The 23,988-nt window shown below is 43.7% G+C and overlaps 1 protein-coding gene and 1 non-coding gene across 5 annotated transcripts in view; both read right to left on the bottom strand.

Annotated features, from left to right (window-relative positions):
• Positions 1-23,988, bottom strand: part of LOC100116942 — an 88,072-nt gene that overhangs the window by 30,649 nt on the left and 33,435 nt on the right. The window contains exon 1 of one of the 4 annotated variants that reach the window (XM_031932907.1): positions 21,725-21,864. The exons of the other annotated variants lie outside the window; for them this stretch is intronic. The gene's annotated coding sequence lies outside the window, so the exon portion shown is untranslated. Of the gene's footprint in view, positions 1-21,724; positions 21,865-23,988 lie in introns of those variants that run through there. 4 annotated transcript variants of the gene reach the window in all.
• On the bottom strand, positions 23,590-23,661 carry TRNAT-CGU. The gene has a single exon. It is a non-coding gene; the product is annotated as a tRNA-Thr (tRNA).

The following is a 23,988-nucleotide window of genomic DNA, read 5'->3' as shown; positions in this document are numbered from 1 at the left end:
GACTAGGAATGAAGGCGCGCTTCGCGCGCTCTTGATTCGATCTCTGTCTAATAACACTGGTAGAAAATCTACCATAAGTGTTGGGCGGCACACTAACGTCTGCTAATATTTTATAAGCATGTAACATGTTACTAAATCCCTCAAAACTATTTTTTAATAAATATATTAATAATGCTCAATGTCGTCATCATTAGTTTGAACAGTGAATTTGAAGAAAAGCTCAGTATAAGAGTCAGTGGGTTTGTCTATCATTATGCCATTTATTTGCATTATAAAAAAGCTATACAACTGAAATTTTACACAGATACTTACTATGCTACCTAGAAAACATGTAACCTACATGATTATGATTTAACTGTTTTCATTCATATTTTCACATCGAGGCCCATATGAATTTTTTAATTTAGCGTATCAAATTTTGCTTGTAGACAGTCACACTGAAAATACCATCTCTAGCACATTGTATTTTTGGGTTCCAGTGTATTTTTACATGAAGAAAGTGATAAGTATTTTAGCTTTTTTGTCAAGGCATTAATTAGAATTTTTACTTTTAACAGTTGTGAGAGATTTTGAGACCGATACCTGTTTCTCCATTTTTGCATTGTTTCTGATTCGAAAACTAACAGGTCTAGAAAGCTCATATTTTGCATATAGATTTCTTTTGTGATTGTGGAAAGATATTTTAAGTTGAATCAACGTTAACTAAAATACTTTTGTGTTCGACTACTACACCCATGATAATTATTTAGTCGTATAGCATGAGTTTGCATTCATATCAGTGTCGGAGTTCAAATTATCCCTCACGGGTCGACACACCGCACAACACCTTCTCACACCTGGATTGACTTGATCATGACAGACACGAATGACACTATACTAGACTCTCAGAACGAGTGGCTGCCCAGTTTTGGAAAGCACAGTATCTTGTGACTATCGACATTTTCTCGATAGCACCTGTACTAGATTCCTTCTCGTATAGGAATTTCAGCAGCATTACTCCGGAAACTTTAAGTAGCTTACTTTCCGGCTGCGACTGGTCAGCCATCGGTTCTGTCGCGGCCGACCTGGAGAGTGCTTTACATGCTTTGAATGAAAATATAAATTCAGCAATCAATGAATTGGCGCCTCTTAAGAAGGTTTGCCCAAACAAAAAATATGCTCCTTGGATTGGGTCCGAGCTGAGGCAGCTCATTAATAAGCGCGATGCTACGCACAGGCGTTATCAGCGCACTGGGCGAGCTGGGCAGCTCACTGAGTTTCTTAGGCTTACCGAGGAGGTCGATGAACGTTTGATAGTAGAGCGCAATTTGTATATGCAGCAACATCTCTCGAGTGCTCTTGATAATAATAGAAATATCTGGAAGGAAATGCGTAATCTCGGCCTTCTCCCAAAGAGAAAAGAGGAGGATTTACATGGTTTGTCACCGGATGCATTGAACGGTTACTTCGCCGGGATCTCGTCCTCCCCTCTCGAAAATATTGATGATGCAACGGACCTAATTATGACTGCAAGCGAGGAGGGTTTTAATTTCAAGCCCATTAACTATAGCGATGTTGTCCTTGCTGTTTCGCACTTTTCCTCGCAGGCAAGAGAAGTGGATTATATTCCCCAACAGGTAATTGCCAAGGCACTACCGGTGATCAGAGAATTTTTAGTGCGAATTTTTAACTCCTCTTTTGCTCAGGGTGTCTTCCCGGGGACTTGGAAGCAAGCTCGGCTCATCGCGCTTAAGAAGAATGCTTCGCCAGCTAACGCCTCTGACTTCCGTCCAATTGCCCTGCTCTGATTCCTCTCCAAAGTTCTCGAGAAGATTGTCCATACCCAAATCACGGAGTATTTAAACTTAAACAAGCTTTTTGATCCCCTCCAGGCTGGCTTCCGTGAACACCACAGTACACAGACGGCACTTCTTGAACTCTCGGACGACATACGTACGGTTATTTACAAAAAGACGATAACTATACTGCTTTTATTTGATTTTAGTAAGGCGTTTGACACGATCTCGCCATCAAAACTCTTGAAAAAACTGCAGCAGTTAGGTTTTTCCAGAGCAGCTCTACTGTGGGTAGAGTCGTACTTGCAGGGTCGCTCCCAGATGGTTGTCTTGCAAAAGAGTGGTGGATCTGAGTACCTAGAAACCAACCTGGGAGTCCCACAGGGATCGGTTCTGGGTCTACTGCTTTATGTGAATGACCTACGTGACATTTTAGATGGACAAGAAATCAAACACATCTTCTATGCAGACGACCTCCAGATTTATCTAGACACCACTAGGGATGGATTTCAGGAGGCCGTATTTCGGCTGTCTGGTGCGGCACAAAAGGTGGCTGAATGGGCTGAGCGTTCTGGCCTAAGACTCAATGCCGGCAAGACTAAGGCAATTTTCTTTGGCTCCAACATCAAAGTCAATGATCTAAATTCATTGTACTTGCCTGGCGTTCAGCTACAGAAAGGGGTGCTCGTTCCATTTAGCAAAGAAGTTGTGAGTCTTGGCGTCACACTGGACAGTAAATTAACGTGGAAGCCTCAGATTGACAAAGTAACAAAGAAAATTAATAAAGCCCTCTATAGTCTGAGGTTTATTATGGCCTGTACCAGTGAGGCGCTCCGCAAAAGACTAGTCAAAACTTTACTACAATCTCATCTTGACTACTGCTCAGTGATGTGTTTGGACGCGACAAACGAACAGCGTACTCGACTACAGAGATTGAGCAATGCATGTGTGAGGTATATTTTTGGGGTTAGGAGGGATGAGCATATTACTCCCTATCGGAAACGTCTGGGCTGGTTTCGTTCCGACTCTCGCAGGCTGTATTTTACAGCCCTTTTAATGTACAAAATTATCAATATGCGGGAGCCGTGCTACCTCGCGGATCTATTTACGAAGCACAAGCCCAGACCCACAGCTAGGGGAGTACCGCAGGAGCTGAGCGTTCATAGGGCGAGTGAGGGATCCTTTCAGGTTCAGGGTGCTCGGCTCTAGAACTCTCTTCCTCTCACCGAGCGACACCTACCGTCGCTCGCGGCATTTGAGGGTGTGGTGCGGCGATATGTTCTCGATAACGACCCTTAATATTTAATATTGTATATTTTTGTGCAATATTTTTTTTTATTATATTCCATAACGGAAATGTTATCACTGTTGTGGGGCTCAAATTGACTGCGATACTTGATTGATTTATTTGTGATAACTACCTGACTGCTGTGATATGTAATTGTGATAATTTGCGTGTATTTCTCTATGTATTTTCTATGTATTCTTTTTATTTGTGTATTCTGCGTATTCTGTATATTTTATGTATTCACTATTTTGCCGTGAAGGCGAATAAAGCCCCTATCTATCTATCTATCTATCTATTTATCTCTCTCTCTCTCTATCTCTCTCTCTCTTTCTCTCTCTCTCTCTCTCTCTCTCTCTCTCTCTCTCTCTCTCTCTCTCTCTCTCTCTCTCTCTCTCTCTCTCTCTCTCTCTCTGACGTCAATCAAAAACAACAAAAAATCAATAAATAAAAAATAAAATTCCGCTATATTTTTAATATCTAAACACTTGTTTTCGCACTCATGCTTTTAATCCTATTCTAATAAGCTATTTAAGATATTTTTAAAAAACCGCTACCACTACATTGGCAGCTTCTTTCCTCAATCAGTAATGTATTGTTCAAATATTACATTAATAATGTATTAATAGAAATATATTGATAAGATAAATAAAAATATATCGAGCTGTGATTCTATTTACTTGAGGGCTTGAATGTCGCACGATTCGAACGTAGTGAATTGTAAAAACACTTAATTCGAACTCCAGCCATCTCAAAATAGATTGCTATAAAGTTTTAGCGAAACTGTAAATTTTACTATTTCTTTCACTCTATGAAAAAACCAAAATTTTTGGAAATATGCATTAACTTTTACTCAGGAACCGAGTAACAAAATGACTTAAGAGAATGTGGGTGCTAAAGCTTTCCAAATACGCCACGGGGTATTTCGTATTTCAAATGCAAAAAAACTAGAAGTCTAATTAACTTTTTCTTTGGGTAAAATGCTTTAATAGATTGGCGCTATGCTGTTTATATTGATGGAGATTCAACTAATTAAAAGTTATTGGTAAAATTGAGGTACTAGTTAGTATTGATCGAGACCGCATAAGTGCGCATTCGTATATCAAAACTAGCGCGCCACGCGCGGCCTTACGGCCGCGTTCGCTTGCCGCCTTGCATCGCGATGCAAGGCACGACCGCTGACGCTCGCGCTTCGCGTTCGTAATGCCTGTCGGTGCTTATACAGTATTATCCTGTTTTTTTTTGCGTACGTCGTTATATGATGCCAAGTTACACGGATTGTATTCGGCGATTACATATTTCCTAAATTATGTATTTTTATAATTTTATTAAAAAAGTGGTTTAATTTTGTATATATGTATGAGATAAAGGCCAATATAACTTTCAGCTTTTAATAATATAAGAAAATTGCTGAAAATAATTGGGTTGGATGGGGCATGTTGCTCCGAAGTTATTATTGAATTTATGTATAAAAAAATCGCTTTTAGGGTTGTGCATGTCAAAAAGTGTTAAAAAAAATGTTTGCCACGGTAAAAAGTTGTATTTTAAACATGTCTACAACTTTTACATTCAACATTTTCATGTAAAACGTAAATCCTTAATGTTTTATGGCAAATAATTGGTTTTTAGCTGTAAAAAATCGATTTTGTGCTGTAAACTCGAGTTATAGGCATTTTCATGATTTGATGTCAATAGAAAAAAGTTGTATTTTAAAAATGTCTACAATTTTTACATTTAATATTTTAATGTAAAACGTAAATCCGTAATGTTTTGTGGCAAATAATTGTTTTTTTTTAGCTGTAAAAAATCGATTTTGTGCTGTAAACTCGAGTTATAGGCATTTTCATGATTTGATGTCAATAGAAAAAAGTTGTATTTTAAAAATGTCTACAATTTTTACATTTAATATTTTAATGTAAAACGTAAATCCGTAATGTTTTGTGGCAAATAATTGTTTTTTTTAGCTGTAAAAAATCGATTTTGGGCTGTAAAATCGAGTTCCAAGCATTTTCATGATTTGATGTTAATGGGTCTTTCCGAGATAATCGCATCACAGGAAAATTTTTATTTAAAAAAACGCTTAAAAATCGAACAAATTTTGCCCGCATTTAAAAACGACGTAGAGGATCGGGGTAAAAAAACAGTTTTTTAGCTTTTGCAAAAGAGACTTCTCCTAAAATTTCAGCCCGATCGGTCGAAAATTGCGTGAGATATCGCATCTCACACATTTTTCGCACACGAAACTATAAGGCACGTCCGTGTCGCGGTCGTGCCTAAAAACTTAATGAAAAACTAAGTGTTATACTCCAATTGACAATGTCTTTTAGTAGAGTGATTCTTTGAATAAAACCCTATTGCGTTATGGTCTTGGTTTTTTGTTACACGCTTAATTCAAAAAGTTTCATCGACCAGAAAAAGTGTTTTCAGCTCCCACACCCCCTTAAAATTATAACACCATATTGATTTTTTGTAAAGTACATATCTTGGATTTTTGTTTACGTAATCAGTTATTTAGTTTTGAAGGTAAATCAAATCAAAATATTCATGTAAAAAATTAAACCTCAATATTTTAAAAACTATATAAGAATTTAAAAACTGCGCAAAGAACTTAACCGAGATAAACAAAAGATGTATATCTTTTTCCGAAATTTAGAGTTAATTAAGGAGGTTCATCTGATTTAGAAATAACAAACAGATTCGGGGGAAAAAATCAAGACACGTAGATATGTCTAAATAAAAAGCTTATGCAAAATTTTGAGTCATTTGGATACCTTTAAGACGAGATATTAATAAAAGTATTTTTTCCATTTTTACATGGAGTCTTATGGAGAATCACATTTTCCTCGTTTTAATTTGCAAATAATTATTGAATTAACAAACAGTTTCTGTTGCAAATTTTTGTATGAGAAAACTAATATTTGATGAATTCAAATTGCTTTTGAAAACGATTGATGGGTACCTCTATGCATAATAATTAATTGGCCCAATAAAAAATATGTGCACTTAACCTCAAAAACGGAGTCAAATGTCGTCTGTATTAAATTTTTTTGTCACATAAAGAGTTCGATTTCTTTATCTAAAATCATTATTAGTTATAAATTAGCTGTTCATAAGTCCTAAATAAATTATGTCTCTTGTATCAAAAGGAAATAAGAATTTATAAAAATTATCCTCTGATTTACTAGCGATGTACCAGATGAACCTCCTTAAAGACTTTTTACTCTCGTAACCATACAATATAGAAAATCCATTTTTTAGGTTTTTAATTTTTGTGATAATTTTTTCGCACTGAAGTTGCATTGATGTTGCCTGACTTAGCTGTCACCCTAAATGAAGAAACTGAAATGCTCTCGCATAAAAAAGCGCACGAACGCAAAAGGAAATTTTCTCAGCTCATCGGGCAGAATCAAACAGAATTATGCCATTAATTTTGTCTCTTCTGGCACCCGCGAATCTTCTGTCTACGCTACGCATTTCCGGGCAGCGACGAAAAACAGGTGACCAGCGCGATTTCGCCTTCTAGATTCCCGGAGCTCGTTCGTTTCCAATAACTTGTATTTCGCCTCGAGTTTCGCAATGCGAACTCGTTCCCAAGGGCTGCGGTGATTGAATGAGAGGCACCGCCGCGGCGTCGTCGCGAATCCTGCCAACCTCCTCAAGACGGGGCCAAGGACGCGACGCAGACGCCGTTCCGAGTGGGATGCCTACGAAGCTGATAGCAACGACACTCGCCAGATTTTTCAAGCTGCTCGAAGGATGACCGGTTGAATGCAGGTTAATTTGGAACAGCTACCAGGAAGTTCCGAGACCACCGGCGTCTACGTGTACGTCCATAATATATAGGCGGCTTATTCGAGAGAGAGAAAGAGAGAGAGAGAGAGAGAGAGTCTGAAAGTGACAGGCAAACGGTGCGCACGTTAGACCTAAAGTGTATTCATTTATGTACTCATTCTTTTTATATACAATATATCATCAATACAGTGTTAAATAAATTCTTTATTCAATCACACATCACGATCCTTCATTTAAGAAAATCCAACAAAAAGTATTACTTCTACTGCAGAAAAGGATTATACAAAATTTGATCAAACTTGCATATTAATACTTACATTCATGCCTGAATCAAAGGTGTCGCGCATAACACTTAAAAAAATATCAAAAACAAGTTTCATCATGAGTTGTTTTGTATAAAAATACGCATTTGCGCATTTGTAAAAGTGTATAGGCCTATCCATCAATAAAAGTGAGTCTGGAATTGTAGTTGAATCGAAGCTTTGAGAGCCAATTTCAGCGCATAGCATATACAGAGGTTGATGTTCAACGGGTACATCGTACTTTTGCTTTTAATTTAATTTTTACCTACATTCATTTGTTTTTCTAAATTAAAAATGAGTGCTTGAAACTTAAAGAATTCCATGCCTATAAATTATTCGAACGATGCTATTGCACACTTTTTTTTGTTTTTTGTTTATTTTCGGGAACCACTTTGAAAACAAAAGAACATGAAAGAATCATAATTAAAGTTGTGGAATATAGCTATGGGGCGTCAATTCGGATAACATCATTTAGAGCGATACAAGAAGGTATGAATGAATAATACAGAGAAAATAGTATTTTTTTCAAGTTATCGTCATCACACAGTCCGGGCACCTATAAGAAATAGCCGCCCACGCGCAGGGCTCGTATTAGCAGCCTAAAAATAAGCGCCGACCGGTTATCGCAATGACGCGAATGCACAGCGCTTTTCCTTCTCGCATTTTCCCTTCTACCCGGTCACATAGGCATATAGCGGCGGAGGGACGAGCTGCGCGAGTCAACGAAGCCAGCCGCGCTCCCGCCGAGTGTGTCGAGCGTACGGGCTGGCCGACTGTCTTGGAAATGCATGGTGCGCGACTAATGATAAGGATGACGTCACACCGGCAGCGGCGCACTGGTGCTCATCTATCCGTTACCAGCCGCGCGGCCCCGGGAGGGAGAGGGAGAGAGAGATATGCACCCGTACGCGGTCACTTGAGCGACGTGCTCTAGCCGGCCGGAAATGCAGTCGCGTATCCGCGCGATCTTTGCCACTCTTGCGGCTATACATGGCGGATCGATTGGGGGTTTCCCCCAGCCAACGGCTTGCCTCGCTCGTTTAATAAAGAGAAGAGAGAAGAGCTTTCGCAAGCGCAGCTCTCCCCGGAGGCATCATTGCACACCTGTACGCGCACGCCGATGTAAGAAGTCGTCGAGCCGTCGGAGGGCAGAAGGAATCAGCGGCGCGCTGCAGTGACGTCGTTAAACGCGTTACGGTAGGCGCGTCTCGCGACCCAGTCCGGCGCATACCGATGCACGTATGCACGCCGCGCTCTGCCCCTCTCCTACTATCACTTACCTGCGTGCGGACAATACTGTTGCCAGGCCGCGGCCGTTCCTTGCACTCTCCGTCTCTCGGCGAACGGCGATTAATTGCTCTTTTGCAATTAGCGGCCTCGCGGCTGGATTTACAATTCCAGTATCGCCAGCATTGCATTGTCTCTGCTGACTGCTGTGGGAAGAACGCGCGGGCAAGGCAGTTTTGTCGCGCGAAATCGAGGAAATCGAGCCGTAGAAACGAGCGGCGAAATGCGATGGAAAAGTATTCGCTTTCATGCCTCTATACCACTAGCTATACCTACAAGCAAGAAGGAGCATGCTCGGAGATCGGAATTCTAGACGCGCCGCTGAGTCAGCGCTTCTGCGGTGCGATGCTCGGTTGCGCAATGCATAGGAGTGCAGTAGAGGCGAGAGTCCCGACTCTCGAGGAATATTGCACAAGTGCAAGTGCTCGCTAGAATGCGACTACGTCGCCGCTGCAAGCTGACGCCTCTCAGCGGAGCCTCGAGACGAAAGTGAAATCCGATGTGCTCCGCGCGACGCCGTCTCGACGTCCGATTTGAGACGTCGAGGTGAGCGTGAGGGTGCCGCGCGCTCTGGATTCGCTCGCCCGCATTCGCTGCGCACGGGCAACGACGACGGACGTTTTCGGGGACAAGAGGACATATTACGCTCGTGCGTACTAATGCGCGGCGAGCGATGATGTCACAGCGCGCAGCCGAGCTCCGAGCTTGTTTGTAAACAGGTCGGCGCGAGGTCGCACTGATGTGCGTTTAATCGAGAGACTTAATTAGCTCTGCCCGCCGCGCATCTGCTCACACAGCCAGAGGTCGTTCGCATGGGGGCGCCCTCGCGTCTTATTTTTAGCTCGCTCTGCGACCAATTACAAAGCAACCCTCGGCGGTGAGGAGAGACGAGCTTGCGGAACGCGCGGGAAGAGGCAAAACAAACAGTGCAGCGGAACCGGCGCAGAGGAAGCGACGGCTGAACTTGACCGTGCGTCGGAGAAAATTGCTTGCGAGGAACGGCTCCCGGCCCCTCTCGAGCCGCGCGGCAGGCATTCCCGCGAGAGCCGGGCGACCACGCCCTCGCCGCAGCCGCGAACCGCTTGCTCGCGACTTGGACGCGTCCAAGCGCCGCTCGAAAGAGAAAATCACGGAGGAGGCGAGAGAAAGAGTGCGTGGCACGGCCGGCCTTCCACAATCCGATGCCCGGCGATCCCGCCGGCGGCGGCAACCTCGAACATATGAGATAATCCGTGCGCGCGCGGCCGACGGCGCACGAGAGAGAGGGAGAGGGCACGCGCGTGACGTCACTCTCGGCCGCTGCCACTGTTACGTTGCCAGGCCGCCGAGCTCGTGCGGAGAGGGCAACATATATATATATATATATATATATATGCATATGTTGAACTCCGAACTCGCTAACAAAGGACGACGCGAATCGCGTCGGCGCAGCGATGGCCGCCGTTCGGCCGATTCGCGCGAGGAGAGCGAGCTGCACAGCGTGTACGCGACCCGGCTCTGTGCGTGGCACGGAAGGGGAGGGGGCGGAGGAGGACACAGCGGAGCTTGACATCGCGGCTTGCCGCGACTATATACAATGGATAAGTGTGTGTGTGTGTGTGCGGTTCGCTCAGTGCCGCGACCGTGCGAATGCCGCTCTCCCGAGAGTCCCGTCTGATGCTGCTCGGCAGGGCCGTGCGAACTGCGGGTGCCACCGGATTCTCGTCGCTGCCTGGAAGAGCGACTTTTTCCCCTGCTTTCCTCGCGGCTCCCTCGAATCATCTACCTGAAATTCCCGGTGATTTCGATCGGAGTCGACGAACAAAAAACCGACCGACGTCGACCAAATTTGCCGAAAAATTGTAGTTCGCCGCGGAAGATCGCCGGCCCCGTATCTGACATAAACGGCGCGGAAGCAGCCAAAACTCTGGTCTCCCGATCGGCGAACGAGCAGCTACGTCTCTGGCTTCGCGTTCCGCCTCTGTCTCCTCTCCTCCCCCTCGCTATCGCCGTCGTCGCGTCTTTGTCTCGGCTGCGCCCGCGCGCGCGCGCGAGAGAGAGAGAGAGAGAGAGAGAGAGAGAGAGAGAGAGAGAGAGAGAGAGAGAGAGAGAGAGGGAGAGAGGCACTCGCGCAAGCGCGGGCACAACCGGTTCCTCGCTGCATGCGCGCGATTCTGCCTCTTCCGTTCTCTCGCAGCGCTGCCCTCATGCCCCCGCAGCAAGAGCCGCATTTTTGCGCCCGCATCGACGTGAGACCACGTTGTGTCTGTACACCTCCTTCTCTCTCCCTCTCTCCTACGCTTCTGCTTCTTTATTTTTATCCTTCTTGGGCGATACTCGTTTTTGCGCTCTGGCCGCTCGCTCGACTGGGTTTCTGGGAAGCAGCCTCTCGCGACCTGCGATCTCATTCGGGGGGGATTTTTTCGATACTGGCTATTCCGGAAATTCAAGTTCAAGCGGGCGAACTGATGCGATGCCGAAAAAAGAGAGCAGTGCGCGCGCAGATTGTGCATTACTCGCGACAAGCCGTTTCGTCCGTGGGAGCGAGTGTGTTTATCAGCGATTGAAGATTGGCGATTATCCAATCGCGTCCTCAAACCCCGACAATCGATCTGCTAGCACGAAAAGTTGCCTCGTCGCGCGTCGCCTGAGCCCGCGGAGCTTGAATTGCGCAAGACTCGTATCGTATCGATCGGCATGACGCATCGCGGACCATCCGAGTTCCGGCTGCGGGCAGTGCACGCGTAAACATTCGAGAGCCCCGAGAAAGGGGCGGCGAGCTTGCAGCAATATAAGCGGGACGGGCTTCGATTTTCGCCTCGTCCCTCTCTCGGGCTTCTGGCAAGTTCCGCGCGGCGCGCGCAGCACCTGCTGAGCGGCCTATAGTATACTTACCCGCTGCCTCCCTCCCGCCTCATTCACCTCTGTCTCCCTTGCCGCGCAGATATACGTCACCGGCCTGCCGCGCGCATGCAGCGCATGTAGCGCAGCCTCAACACCGCCCGAGAGCGCTTTACGGCCGTTCGGAGCTGAAAAGCTCGCAGCCCACAGCAGAAATGCAGATCGATTCGTCGCAGTGGTGCGCGGGTCGGTGCGTGCACTGTGTACGGCGGCGGCGGCGGCGGCGGCGGCGGCCGATCGATGGGAGCTGGCTGTAGGAGAGGAAGCTGGAAGAGCTTATGGCCGCCGCGGCTGGCGCGTGCGGTCAATATCATCGGAGTCGACGTAGCGGGGCTTTAACGAGCCGCGTTAAAGACGATGTCCGAGCGTCCTGGCGCCGCTCGCGCTGCCGCGTAGCGACTAGCTGCTCGGGCTTGCTTCCTTCAAGTCGATGTGGCTTGCAGCCAACGCGTCAAGTTTCGCAGCGTGAATTGCCGGTCTCGTGCACGCGCGTAATATTTTTACAACCATGAGGGGTCGTCGACCTTCGCTCCGCCGCCTGTGGCGGGGGCGGCTCTGCAGCGTGCGGGATCACCCTTGAATTCGCGCTGATCATATAACGCGCGAGAAAGAGCCTGCGAAAGCGCGCTACTTCTGACCCCTCAGAGAAGAATCCCCGCGGATCCCCGGCGGGGAGTGTGGATGCAGCTCTCGCGATATCGCGTGAGCTCGGCTCGTTAATGAATTCGTTCGAAGCCCTTTTGCGCGCGTGCAGTCGCAAAAGGGGCTACTGCACCCACGTTTTTGTTTCCCTCTCGCGCATATATAGCGCATTGCCGAGCCGCGATCGATTTTTCAGCTCTTCTCGATCCGCCTTTTCCACGCGCATTTCGTGCTCTAATCCGCGTGCAAATCCTTCTTTATTCCTGCTTCTGAGGCGAAAAATTTTGGGATGGTACATTTGCAGAGCCGGAGCGTGCGTAAATAGTTATATTACTTATACGTATGACGATACGAGGGGCGTGAATGATAGATTACGGCACGGCGCGCATATATTTGCACCCGAGCGTAGCGAGCATACATGACAAGAGTGTCGCGCGCTATTTTGTAGCACTGGTGTCTATAGCGTAAATCCGCCGTCACGCCTATCCAAATTTTTGTACTTCATAGGTTTATTAGGTTTAATCAACGTTTTTACAGTTTCATAATTTCAAATCAATCAAAAATTGGTACCGACCGATGGTAAAACTTTTGCCGATGCTCGAAAAATTAGCAAAGCGGCGATAATGCCTTTTCATTTATTTCAAATTTACTGTTTAATTTCGAATTTCGCATTTTTTTCGTTTTTTAATTGACAAATCTTTCAATTTTTGCGCAACATCTTCTGCTTTCTGCCAGAGATGGCTTTGTAATAATCAAAATTTAAGTTTTGTTAAAAACATTCTTACGATCTATTGTTCTTATATAGTTTTTATTGAATAATGTTTTTGACAAAATGTTATAGAGGTGCATCAGAAGAGTATAAAATAAGATAATTAATTTTTTACGATGGGCATTTTTGAATGTTTTTAGCAGGTTTTTTTATTTAAGGTATGTATATATCGTTAATTAAATATACGGCTGAGATATAATGAATGAAATTGAATATATCGATTCATATTGATCTAGAAATGATTTTAAAAATGTGAAGTAATGGTCAGGGTATGCAAGATTGCAAGCAATTATTGTTTATTCAACATACAGTTTTACGGGTAAGTGTCAAATTCGCAGCAAGAGTTATACATAGCCCTTTAATTTGTATCATAACTACCGTCCAGGCTTTGTTGCTGGCTTTTATTGTAGTAAGAGATAAATATTTTAAGATTGTTAATTACTTTCGAAAACTATGATCAGGTAGGTATAAGTATTAGAAATAATTAATTCACATTCAACCTAAAAAAATAAGGCCATTATCGTGAATAACTGAGTTGATTCAGAATATGCGCAAATATATATGGCCGCGTTGTATACTATGCATATTTTTCTTTTCAGAAATTAAATTAATATATTATGGTGTCGTACCAAGAGCGTAATGTGGGCTCTTTTAGACCGAGTGTGAAGTTTGCAGTATACGAGTTGAGGTGTGCGCCAGCGAAGACGAGCGCATTTGCGAGCTGCAGACGAGCACTGCAACCATACGAGGTCAACAAGCCTATTGCAGTATACCATATTTTATGTAACGCGTGGACGCATTTTTGCGATCTTTTTTTGTATTTTTAACGGGTCTGACGTGCCTCTTTTGACACGGCAACCACACGCGCTTGCTGGAATATATATATATATATATATATATATATATATATAATTTTTTAATACAATAAATTCAAAATGTTTTCAAATACGGTTTCAAATAAGGTCTTAATTGCCCGTCGATCAAAAAAGAGTCACTTTAGGCCGGATTAGCAGGTATAAAATACGCGAAAATCGATCGCGTGTTACATTATAGTATATTGTGTACCAAGGGCGTAAAGTGGGCTTTTTTAGGCCGAGTGTGTCAAAATCCACGAGGCCAAAAAGCCCACTTAGCCCTTGGTGCACACCATATTTTATGTAACGCGCGGACGTATTTTCGCGTTTTTTCGTACATGTTAAGAGGGACTGATGTGACTATTTTTTGACACGGCAACCGTGCTCTTGTCTTGTTAAAACATTATATAAAAGTCAAATTCATTTTTGTTTTTTTTTTTAAATAAATAATTGATTTTAACAGTACCGAATTTATAATGAGAAAATTGGAAAAAAATGAAATAAAGTATTATGGAAAGGGTTTTAATGAAAAAATTAGAAATTTCGACAATGTTAATTTATATTTAGATATAAATTATATATTGTTCAAGAACATAACAGTTTGTACATTTTTATTTAATAATAAATAATGCAAATTTATCAAAATCAACTTTTTTTAAAATTACAAAAAAAAATTTTGCGGACAATAAAGACTTTTTAGCGGGCAATAAAGGCCATTATTGCCCGCTGTTTTTGAATATGCGGGCAATAAAGGTTTTTATTGCCCGCTAAAATAACGTTTTTGACCGCCGGTCAAAAAAGAGTCACTTTAGTCCCAATTAATAGGTAAGAAAAACGCGAAAATCGTGCGCGTGTTACATAAAATAGTATATATTCTGTACCAAGGGCGTAAAGTAGGCTTTTTTAGACCCAGTGTGCAGATTGCACGTTAGCAGCGTGAGCAGTTTACGAGCTGCAGACTGTACCTAAGAGTACTGCAATATCCACACGAGGCCAAAAAGCCAACACCAAGACTTAGACGAGTACTGAAAACACCTCACCCAAGTCTGAAATAGCTTTTCTTCCCATGGTACATACCGTATTTTATACAACGAGGGCATAATAGGGCATTTTTATCGCCAGAAAGTAGCGTAGGTAATCGTGCATTTTAAGTCGTGCACGCAATAGAGTTGTTATTTTTTGTGTTTCAAGTTCAATTTTAAAGAATCTATAAAATTTGAAAAAATTTAAAAAACACGTATTAATAGTGGGGAAAATGATTATTTTTCTCCGCTCGAGTTTGCACTTTTTACACACGCTTGGAATTAACGAATTTCTACGCTACTTACTGGCGCGAAAAGAGGTCCATTTCATGCCTGAGTTATGAAAATAAAATTTTGTTGCCGTTAAAAATTGAATTGAATATATGAAATGATGTTCGCGACACTTTCCACCATAGTCGACCCCCTGACTAACATCAGATTCGATGTATTTTGGTTTATTTCGAATTCAAGAGAGCAACGAATTTTCGTTTCCAAACTCGCGGTACATGTTTTCAGTGTATTTTTTCATGCAGAATACGATGGCGCTATTGCTTTTATTATAAAACATAATCTTCTAGCACTAGGTAAACAAAATTCTGCGTGAAATAATACATAAAAAAAATGTCTTACATGTTCAAAATTGATGTTTGACTGTCCTTAAATGTTAAATCAATATAAATACAGAGGAGCGAAAAAATCATGTTTTTTGCAAAGTGGGTTCTTGACCTTGTGGTTGCAGCACTCTTACTCGGCTCGTGCTACCTTGCCTCGACTCGTACTGCATCCTCCACACTCGGTCTAAAAAAGCCCACTTTACGCCCTTGGTACAATAGTCACTCAATTGCCCTGAAAAGCTGGACTAAAGTAGCTTTTTATTACCTCATATATTTTTTCCCGCAAAAGCAAGAATAACATTTTTGATAATTTAAAAAATTTCTTAATTTTTCGAACAATTACAAAAAAAACATTTTAATTTTGAAAACTGAGAATACTGCAAAATTTACGAGCTTTTGAATTTTAGTTTGCATTACCAATGGATGTGTAGGTCCCATTTTTTACGTGCTATGTCGGTGCGGTAATTGATAACGAGGCTCTCAAATAGCGGCTAAGAATAGCTCAAAGTGTTGTTCTCCCGAGCGAAGATAAGGTTGTATAGGAAATGAAAAAATACGTAGCAGTTTTGCAGAAATTAAAATAGTCTTGGACAGTTTTGGTACGTTTTCTCTCTATATTCAGGTGACACGCTGCATTGAACTGCTTGCAGCGTTACTTGCGAAGAGGAGTAAGGCCGCGCGCGCAAGGTGCTAACTGCAGCAGAAGCGAAAGCGAAATTCGTCATCTGCCGGAGCAGAGCAGCGGAGAAAGGAAGAACTTTGCGAAAATGTAAAGCGCGCCTCGCGTCCAGCGTCGATAATTGCCTTGCCCGCGTAGCATGCGCACTGCGCGCACGGCACAAGAGGCGGCACTCGCACGCGGGCCCGAATTTTGGGCGCCTTTGTTTCGCGCGCGCTTCACTGGCGGCACCTGACGAGCGGCCAGGCGAGTTGGAAGAGCAGGAGAAGCGAGGCAGCGAGGAAGCAAGGATGGAAGGAAGGAAGGAAGGAAGGAAGGAAGGAAGGAAGGAAGAGTCGGCAGGTGAATCGAGTCAGGTGCCCAACAACAGATGGCCGCGGACGCTTCACGCGAGAAAGCGTTGTAAGCGCGCTCGGCGCAACGGAGTTGCGGAGAAGAGTGTGTATAGATGTGGGTTACTATACAACTATACTTAATAGCGCGATGACTAAAGCGGCCGTCTCCGCCACCACGTGGATCGCGTCGACTGCTTACTCACGGCTCTGGCCCCGTATGCGCGAGTAGCCGCTAAAGTCGAATTCTCGCGCGTTGAAAGATAACGGAAATATGGGCAGCGTTCTTCGTCTGTTCTCTTCACACGTCAGGTATCCGTTTGGAGGATTGCTTCCAACGTCATAGGCGGCACGGAAGCGCTTGCGACGCTGCCTCCGTAAGTCGATCTTCGGGGGATCAATTACTTGCGCGCATTAGCGGATCGCGAGGGGAAAATTTTGACGCCGCTATCAGATAAGATCTTATCTCCGTCGAATCACGACGACGCTCGAGCCGGCAATCTCCCTGATTCCGATTTGCCTGGTTTTCTAGGACGCTGCACCTGTTTCGCGCGCCCGCCAACTTTATCGCTCGCTCGCGCGGAATAAAATAGCAGCTTCTCAAAACCCCTGTATACTCGATCGACGGCAGGGCATGCGAAAAACCAAGAACGAGGCGCGACACGATTCCTTCCGTGATCCGCGAAAGTGCAGTGCAGGCCGCAGCCGCGCGGCGAGATTGGCGCGAGGAAGAGAGGCCGAGATAAGGAAGCGAGGGATCGCGTGCAGTTCTGAAAGTTCCTCGGCCGATCGAAGGATTCGCATTTCGACCGCGCCGGCTCTGTTCGTCCGCAGCGGATTCGTCATATGCCTGATGCACTCGCGCTCCGACTGATGCGAAGATTCGAAAAATCCTCGAAGAAGGAACCGGTAGGATTCAAGGTCGGCCTCTTCTTGCGCGCAGTCGCGCCGCAAAAAATCCGCGGCAGAATCGGAAGAGAACTCGACAACGCCGACGCGGCCGTGGCGCGAGGAGGAGGAGGAGAAGCAGCCAGTGGCAACCGAGGAGGTATTACTCTCGAGCTCGCGCGTCGAACGATAATTCCTGGCCTTGGGACGTAAACAGTATGCTGTGCCTATATAGACCGAGCTGCCGCTGATGCTGATGATGCAGAGCTTGAAAGAGAAAGGCTCCGCGGAGGTACGTCAGCGAGTCTTTAAACGCGGAGTCGGAGCGCTTATTTCTCGTGCGAAAATTCGATTCGAAAAGCGAGGCTCGGGGTCAATTTTGTGTTTTTAAACTCTGCCGGACCCGGCATTTTGGGAGCATTATCTTATCTCTATACCCGATGAAGATATGCCAAGCGTTTGAACTTGTGCGCATTGACAGTATTATTCTACTCTTCTTATATATTTCCACAATTCGCCCTTCGTGTATGATCGTTTGCGTTATATACGCGCCAGGCAGAGGACGCTTATTCAAGCCAGACAACAATCAAACTTGCACAAGAGTGACTATTTACGTTTTGCCTATAGACGTTGCAAGATGTGGGCTTTTCGCGGTCATGTATAAAAATTACCCTGTCCGGCACTGACTGCACAAAAGTTGATTTTATTAAACATTGTCTTTTTCTTTCTTTCTTTCTTTTTTTTTTTTTTTTTTTTGGTCAAAGAAGACGTATAGAAGTGTCACCATAAAGTACAATCTGTATTTACAATCGGCCTCCCAAATTTCAATTCGTATTATCGCAAGCTGCAATCGGCAATACAACCGTTTCTGGACTCTGGCCAAAAATATTACGAAAATTATCGCAGCTGCCGAGATATAATACACAACTACCGCTTACTAATTTCGCGACATGTATAGACGCGCTGATATTTCCGCGCACTTTTTACGTTACGAACGAATTAATCGTACAACGATGTAGATTTTTGCTCTATAAATTATAATGCAACGCGTTTTGAAAAGGGCCTGAGAGATTCTGCGGCAGAAGGAAAGGCAAGAGTGTTACCTAAGTGTTATGGCCAAACAAGTGAATAATTCGAATGATAAATTGTAGTCGACTGCATGACGTAAGCTGCGATAGCACGACGATAGCGATCGCTAAAAAAAACACTCGCTGTGGAGCTTATCTCTGTATAGAAGAGCAGTTTCGCAGAAATTCGGTCGTTATCGGAAATATATGTGCTCTCGTGATGAGTGTATCGCTGACTTTTTCCTCGTTCACGGATCCCTGCGCTATGTTTGTGTCGCTATCGTCTGTTTTCCGTTCATCGTCAATAAGGCGTGCGAGTCGTGTCAGTTATCTCGACGTCGTATCTGACTTGCACGTGAAATCTATATGGATTTTCGCTTTTTTCTCATTTATGTAAGCTTTTTTACCGCGATCACCATTGTTGTACATCGAGTATAGTGACAGGTAGTTCTGTTAATTCACGCCGAGTTACATTGTATGAAAATCGCAAATTGTTAGACTGAAAATGAGATTGTACCATGAACCAAATGCTTCGATCCATTAGAGATGCTCGGCAAGAGTTTTGATTCGATTTCGGTTGGAAAATAAACATCCGTATCGAATGTATCGAAATGTATAACGAAATCACATGTGCACTTCGGCAATTGATCGTATATTTAGATTGGATTATTTTTCATTTGCGGCACTTGTTCAAGTTATAATAGGCTTGCCCCAAACTGTCACAACTAGAATTCTCTTGTGAAGTTCTAAATAACAATGTAATTAGTTGTGTTCTAAAGAACATCGAATCGAGTAGAAGCGCCGAGAGTGCGCGACGCGCCTGCGTGGTGACTCTTTTGAGCCAGGCTCAACATAACCTTAAAATGTCAGATTTCAACTGAATATACTGCACTGTGATTGGCTGTTCCTTTTCACGCAAGATCTTTACATTTATGAATTCCTAACCTAAAAAAGTAAAATACGTAATTTAAGTAGCTACTATATTAAATTATAATAATGCAGCTATACGATTCGCATTAAAATGAACACTCAATAATTTATAATATCCCGAATGGAAATAATAACCGTACATTTGCAATACATTTCAGTACGTAACTGTTACAATGCTGTACATTCGCGTACGTTCGCGTACGTTTTGAGTGGAATTCGGACATTTTTTACACAGTTGTACAGAAACGTACGCGAGTGTACGTAGATATATTTTGTTGTACAGTATCGTGCCGAATCCTACATTTTGAGTACATTTACAAAAAAGGATTTAGATCAGCATGTACGGCAAAATATGCAAACGTACGCGAACCGCACGTAGATGTAGGTAAATGTATATTATTGAAAAATTATACGATAAACAGTACGTGTATTATAATATTCACTTATTATTACATTTAAACAATACAGTTGAGAACTGGCTGATAGTACATTTGATTTTGAAAATGAAAAAAGATTGTTTCTAAAAAAAAGGCAATATTCGTATTGCGCAGTAAATTGTTTATAGACTAATGTTATATCAGCAATTACCATTACTTTATCAAAGATATTCTATTTCAGACAATACAAGAAATATAAGAAACAATATATGTAATAATAACCGACAAAATAAGTATGAAAAAATTAGAAATTGTAATTTATTAGGACATGACCCTACTGCAAAAAAAAAACAGATGACAATCAACAGATTAATAGCTAATAATTAGCTGATAATCTGTTGATAATCGTGCCAAAACGTCAGCTGATTATCAGGTAATATCAGTTTAATATTTTTATTTAAGTTGATAGTTACAAATATGCGTTTATACGAGATGAAATGCTAATGATAATCAGCTGATCATCAACAAATTTTTAACCTTTAGTATATTTTTTCGAAGTTGTTTTAAATTAATAAAATTTATAAAATTCACATAACGAGGGCCAATACGGTTTTTCCATCCAGATGATAACACCAAAACACTGGCTGTGAGATACAAAATTTTTATTTTCTATTGTTAACAAAGCAATGCTTACTAAATATGTAAACTAACTTAAAATATAATTATTCAATAAATGAATATTTTTTATAAAACATTTATTATGAATAAAATATCTCCCGCAAGTCATTAAAAATTCCCTAGTGTACTTCTATATAAAAAAATCTGAAAATTAAGAAATATTAATTTTCTGTACAATTGTGTAGAAACATGTATAATTGTGTACGTTCGCGTAAATTCGCGTACATTTGCGTTCATTCGCATACGTTCACGTACGTTCGCGTACGCTTACGTACGCTTATGTACAAGCGAGTATCTTTTAAAACCGTAAAATTTTACGTAAAAATATTGTTTTATCTCTGATAATGTATAAAGCTGTACATATTCGTATAAATGAGTATATTCCAGCAATTTTTCGTACGGTCACGTACGTTGGCGTACGTTGGCATACGTTTGTATACGTTTGCGTACGATTACGTATAATGCTGTATTAAATGTCCGAATTCCATCCAAAACGTACGCAAAACATAAGGGATGTTGTATTATTGTGCGACAAGTGTGTTGATTTTATAAATCAGTACAATTAAGATTCTTTCTCAATGATTTGGATAATTTTTATATATTTTATGCATTCTTTTGTGTAAAATTTTACTTCCGATTGCTAATTAAATCAACAAAAAACGAACAATGTTTTTGCAGCACCAATGTTTACAGGCCCATGTATAATAGAGTAGTAAAAATATTTATTTTGTAAAAAAATTTTCGCACTATAATATATACATGAATGCACTTTTTGAACGCAAGATGCACTCGCGGTTAGTAAAAACCGCAATTGCGACAAATCGACTGAGGTGTGAGATTTTGCTGGTACAGAAAACTGCGTAGCAACAAGATCAGTAATAGAGATTGAAAAATGGTCTGCAGCGATGGGAAGAAATTCAACGCAGGTCGAGCTCGACTTCAGCACGGCTCCTATAGTAGCACATGTTATTTGCCTTTGTAATTGGACGAATGTATTTTGCAATTTGCGTAGTTGTCATTCTCAAAAAGCCTTGCACGTGTCAAATTTCCCGTCGGAGGATAGATGCGAGAGAGAGAGAGAGAGAGAGAGAGAGAGAGAGAGAGAGAGAGAGAGAGAGAGAGTGTCTGTCATATGAATGCTGGCCACGTAGCCTAGTGCGTGTGTAGTGTGTACGTGTGGAAGAGCATCAGGGGATGGAAAAAGCACCACGAGATACTGGAGAAATCAGACAGAAATGCGCGCCGAATACCTATACAGCCTATATGTATAGTGTATATATAGCATGGGTGGGTCCACGCACCGCTCGCTTTTGATGGGCAAAAGCTGAACTGAAACAGCACCAGTTGCCGCAGCTTCTTACGTTAAATGATAGTGACTTAGATAATAAACTATGGCGTTTTATGAGTCGTTGAATAGACGACAATCATATGAGAATAACTGGAATAAACTTTTACTTATTTTCAAGAAATGACTTTGGAACGATTTTAGAACGATTTCAAGTTTTATCATGAAAATGAAAATCGCTAGCAATTCATTGACGCGCAGCTTACCTTCAAAGCAAAGGGGTGCACGGCTCTTTTCACAGGATTCAACAAGGCTCTTTCGCGTGGATCTAATTTCATTGGAAACCTGCGCAGCATTTGATATTCAATCAACAATACTGTTTTCGAAAACTAGATTATCTTCCACGTACCGAATGATAAAAGTGTGCGCATTACTGGCAGCAGCACTTGTCCGACCACTCTCGGAACGTATCTACTTCGGAAAAAGGGCCGACGACCGGCGACGATTTTCTCCGAGGCAAAATCTTCGGAAAAGGGACGCGAAGCAAAAGGAAGAAAGAGCGAAGACGTTGTACAGAAGCCGGAGAGGTATGCGACTCACGTGGCCGAGTACTATACGCTGACTCGTTACTCGCAGTCACGCTAAGCCCTGGGCCGTGGCCTCGCGTGTACTCGCGTACACCCCCGCTGCGCGTTCATCTTCTCGCTCGAGGGAGCTTTCGACTCTCGCGCGACATCGCGAAAATCGACGCGTCTCACTGTAGTACTTGTTTTCAATCGAGAACTTGGCGGCAATGAGCAGGGCATACTAAATTTAAAACGAAAGCGCACATCAAACGGCTAACGCCGATCAATAGCGAGCTATTGCGTCAATGCCTACTTTTATAAATATAGTCGAGAGTAAAAGAGGGAAAAATCTCCTCGTCGTCCTTGGGAAGTGACAGTCGCGCGGAGGGGCGTAATCCAGAGTCTGCACTCTGCGTGGGACGGCTAGCGAAGAAGGGTTCGGACGAGTGGGCCGAGGAAATAGCGAAGGTCAAAGAAGACTACGCCTGTAGTGTCGCTTATTATTAATACCCGATCAACGGAGGATCCCCGTTCACTAATAGAACGCTCGCGTGCAGGCGAAGAAGCAGGAGGAGTCTCGATGAAAAGCGAGCAGTCCAGGGCGCCGAGTGTAAATTGAGCGAGTGTCTCGCGCAGCATCAGCTCGAGCTTGTCGCGGCGCGTTTTCTCCATTATACGCAGTCGAGGAATCTCCGGTTTGTCCACTTTACAGATATTTTACGGAAACTGTGCGGGGCTCGCGCGCGGACTCCTGAATACCGGAGGAGTCTCGCCCTCTACGTGTTGTGCATTCTCCCGCGACTGCCGGGCTCCGCACGCGCCCGCCGAATACGAAATGCCGCTCGAGTCGCGTACAGCGCGCGATCGTGACACGTCGGCTACTCTCTCTCTCTCTCTCTCTCTCTCTCTCTCTCTCTCTCTCTCTCTCTCCCCCCCCCCCAGCCCCGCGGGGCGATGGGAAGACGCGGAAAAATTAAGCCGGAGAGAGCGCTGATGGCTCGGTCATTTCGCAAAGTTTCGGCCAAGCACTTTACTTGGCAGTTGGCTTCGAGCAGTCGAATCTGAATTCCGCTCGCGCACCGCTGGAGCGCGCCTCGCCAATGCGAAAGAGCTGCAGGCATCAATCAGACGGCGCGAGTCCTTGAAAGCGAGCGCGTCATCCAGCCCAAGTGATTCTCTAAAAATAAAATCGCCCGTTATGCGGCCGGAGAGAGGCTGGCCGTGAGCGAAATTCCGAAAATCGGCACTCGGAATATCGTGCAGGTGCCGTGGCGCTTCTCCAGCGTTTCGAGCGCGTGACACGTACTTTGTGCGTGAGCGTACGGCTTCTGCAAGGCCGTGTCCACAATCGCCTTAGACATCAAGTTACGGCGCCAAAGTATTTTGGATATTGAGGTTAGGTACAAACTGCTTGCAAAAGCCGAATTAGGTTGGCAGCACTAGCCAGAGCGCTCCATTAACTACGAATTCGGCCAACCGTGGACAGTGGACACAGTAGCATAAAAGGCGCAGTACCTTGAAAAGATCCCTCGCGGCGAGAAAAAAGAAAATCCGCCCGTGAGCTGTGCCTCCTGTGAGGTTTGAACTCACGACCCCTGGTTTACGAGACCAGTGCTCTACCACTGAGCTAAAGAGGCTCACGTTTTTCCGGCGTCAGACGGCGCGACCGAGCGATCCAAAGCTGTTTAGCAGCGCCACTCTCTTACTTGCACGCCCGCGGCTCTACTTGTACAATGCGTAATATCAAATGTTCCCAGAGAGAAAAATACCCCCGTGAAATCATCGCATATTCGAGCCCAAGACGGATAAAGACATTCCATTCGGCAACAATGCCGCATCGAGCGAGCGTTGCGTAAACATTTCCGAAGCTCATCATCGAATTCGAAATTATAGCCAAATAACACAGGCGCGGGCTACCAAAGGGGGCAGATGCTGCTCGGTCCCCGCGACACCGGAGAGATTTC

The sequence above is a fragment of the Nasonia vitripennis genome, chromosome 5 (assembly GCF_009193385.2).
Source record: "Nasonia vitripennis strain AsymCx chromosome 5, Nvit_psr_1.1, whole genome shotgun sequence".
NCBI classification, from domain to species: Eukaryota; Metazoa; Arthropoda; class Insecta; order Hymenoptera; family Pteromalidae; genus Nasonia; species Nasonia vitripennis.
The sequence above is the reverse complement of the archived record's forward strand: the minus strand, read 5'-3'. Positions and strand labels throughout refer to the sequence as shown.